The following is a 3,521-nucleotide window of genomic DNA, read 5'->3' as shown; positions in this document are numbered from 1 at the left end:
CACCACAAAACAGGACAAACACAGGAAACTAGGAAGACTTTCCAAACAGTGCAAGCTCAAAAAATCTCTGTTGATTTGAGTACTTTTGGTAAAAGCTGAATTTCATTAAGAAAAAGTGTAATTAGTGAAACGAGAAATCAATGCACTATAGTGACAGTTAGGGATTTAAGGACGGCACCACAGACCTAAATTATACTACCCATTTAAAAAAGGAGAAAGGGACAAATAGCACCAATGAGGGTGCCTGGCTGCTTTGTGTAAAATCAAACAACATTTTGGGAACATAAGAATGATCACTGATCGATATATTTGTAAAAAATGTGCCCATGGTCAAAGCATTGTATGCTTTAATCACTAAGCACGTAATGAACACTGAGTCTTAGGATTTGGATGTGGGGATAAAATAGCTGCAACATCTGTCACTCACTCCATCGGTCTTACTTCTGAAGATAATTGGACTCATTGCAAGTAAGACAGTATGAACACTGTCTAAATTGTTTACTCTCACTGCCATTTTTTTAATGCAAATCTGACAAATATCTTGTGCTGAGTGGTGGTTTTAGTCCATATTTTTGGGTATCATTTGGAAATTCTCCCTTTTTCAGAGGAAAAGACCCCAGCCAATTGCTTAGATATGATATGAAACGTTTTCTCAGAATGTGATTCTTTCTGTTTGGCTTCCTTCCAAGATACCCAGGGGATTTCGCTCCTAGTCTGTCATGTTACTGACATTGCTTTCAAGTACCCTCTCGCAGGGTTTGGGTGTGCGTTGCCATACCCTCCCTTTCCCTGCCGCTTCCTAATACACCGTCAATGCATATTTCTGGATCTCACTAATTAGGCCTATTGAACCTTAACAGCAGAGTGTATTTCCAGCAAAAAAATATTTTTTTGGCAGTAACTGTTTCAGTCTCTCCTATCTGCTACGGTTTCACTTGCCAGCAGTGTTTGAAGTTTGGTAGGAGTTACCTTCCGTCCCCACTTTGCTTCCAAGCTGAGTGTTGGAGGTTATTCATCCATTTCCTCTCCAACCTCAGGATGTGGCAATGTGGCATACATGGCTGCATATCTGTTACCATCACTTTTTTCCCACACATTTGTGCTTGTAATGAGAGCCAATGGTCCCTCTTCCCTACAGGTTCTGTAGATAATGTCTCCTCACCTATATGAGGAGATACTTGCTCTGTGTGCAAGCTTCAAATCATTTTAGATGACGAGGAACAGTACCCAATGCACAGAAATCCTTGGAGAGATATAAACATAGGATTGCATCACAGAGTAATATAGGGAATCAATGAAATTCAAAAGAACAAAGGCTGGGGGTTGTAGCTTCCCAGTTGTGGCAGCCAAAGGCTGGAACACCCTACTTTTAGACATTAGATCTGACCCTTCCCACACTTCATTCCCAGAAAACTTAAAGCCTGGTTCTTCACCTCCAATGTGACGCCTTCTGTGCCACAATGCTCACAGTATCATCCTTATACAATATGCTTCTGTAAATACATTTGCTATACCTCATTTGCAAATTACCTACGTGAATAAGATTTTATATGTAAATATTACTGATTTTGTAACGACGGGAAGAATGTATCTGTAAATATTGTATGTCTGTACTAGTTGACCCCGGCCATGCGTTGCTGTGGCTCACTCTGGTTAAATGGAAAAGAAAGAAAAGAGAAAGTGCACGTTTCGAAAATGTTTAATTTGACAATGCTTGTGGGTAGTTTTTAATGGCTCTGGCGGTTCTCCAAGTTGAGGCAGTTTAATTTTCCCAGCGGTGCAACACATTCCTTTTGTTTCTCCATTAAATTTCAGAGCCTTGCAATAAGGACACACTTCAGTCATGGTGCTGATGAGAACATGCCGGCTCAAACTATAATCATCAGATGTACCAGAATGCAAGGCGATTGTAATCGTGTGATTGCTGAGCATGGAGTCGTGTGTGACGCTGATCTGCTGTTTCTCATTGACGTCTTTCAGTCACTCTCAGCCTGCCGCATTCATTCTGTTAAGAACAAAGCAGATCTGATGCTGCAGAGCGCGATCGCTGTGCTCGGAAACTGTGCATACTAAAGTCTGGCTGCATGTCGCTCTGCTGCTTCCTCAGCACGTATTTGAGCATTGAAATGGAATTGTAAAATAGCGTGTGTTGCTTTTATGTCCAACAGATGGCGTTGTTTTTCAGCAAAAACATGTTTTACCTATCACAGGTGTGACATCTATGTATATAGTAGGTATATAAAAACATGTGCTTATTCAAATGCAATGTTGTGTCAAAATTTCAAAGCAATCGGTGAAGAACTTTCGGAGATATAAGATTTTGAACAAACAAACATTTACATGTTTTATTTACATAGATAGATATATGCTTAACATGATTATGCCAAACCTATGTTATCTATTGTTACCTGTGGTAACCCCTGTAATGTGTATTACCTGCTCTCTAGCGCAGAGATACCTACGTTGGAGCATGCTACAAATGTTAAATAAATAAATAAATAAATAAATGTATCGCTGCATTCAGGCCTGCAGATATATTTTTGAAGTAGGAGTAATGTACTCCATGTTTTTTAGAATGTTACTGTTACTAGTTATTCGGGCACAGATGGAATGCCAGAGAAGGGGAGGAAGTGGGGGTTGCTAATTAATCGGAGATTCTAACGCCTTCTAGCGCCTCCTCTGCCGCAATGTAAGAAATGCAGCATGAACATAATAATTGGTCTCATACCTAATTTCTACCGCGTCTGACTGCATGAAGTGTGTACCTAATTATTAAATGGCAATAAATATATTGTTAAAAAAAATTAAAAAAAATGTGGGAGCACCACACTGATTGTAAATGGGAATTACTTTTTTCACCCTAAAAATGATTTTACACTTGCTAGTTCATGCCATTTAAGAAATGCATCTTTACCTTAGAGTTCCTGAGGCACTGCTCTTCTGGTACCACTGATCTGAACATGTCCCTTGAGATTTGCAGGTGGAGGTAGGGGCCAGTGTCCATGTGCCTTTTGTTTTCTATTTTTTGGTGGGGAATATTATTACTCCCAAATTTATTTGGAAGTATTTTGGGATAAGGGAGTCATTGCAACACATTGTGAGTTAGGCACGAAGGGATCTATGCAGCACAGTGCTGATTAATGAAAAATGAGACCTAGTGAAACAGGACGAGTTGGGGAAAGAAGGTATTTCTGAAGTGCGTTGCAAATTACACAAACAAGTTTATTGCAACAATGGATCACAGTGGCACTTAGCAAGCTCCTCAAATAAGGAAACAAAGCAGAAAGCTGCACGCTCAGCAAACACAGTTTCAACAGCGAACAGGTATGATCGGGAATTGAGGGATCAAGGCGGAGCGGTGCAAGTTAAAAACAATCAATGATTACTTCCTAAAAATGCTAGCTTGCGAAAGAGATTTACTGAGATCTGAAACACGCTGAAGAGGCAGTACTTTACTGCAGTGCAGTACAATCTCAGATCAGGAACATAAGAACATATCAAGGTACTCATAATCAAAACTA

This window comes from Ambystoma mexicanum, chromosome 11 (genome assembly GCF_040938575.1).
Source record: "Ambystoma mexicanum isolate Mex_15411 chromosome 11, UKY_AmexF1_1, whole genome shotgun sequence".
Classification (NCBI taxonomy): Eukaryota; Metazoa; Chordata; class Amphibia; order Caudata; family Ambystomatidae; genus Ambystoma; species Ambystoma mexicanum.
The sequence above is the reverse complement of the archived record's forward strand: the minus strand, read 5'-3'. Positions refer to the sequence as shown.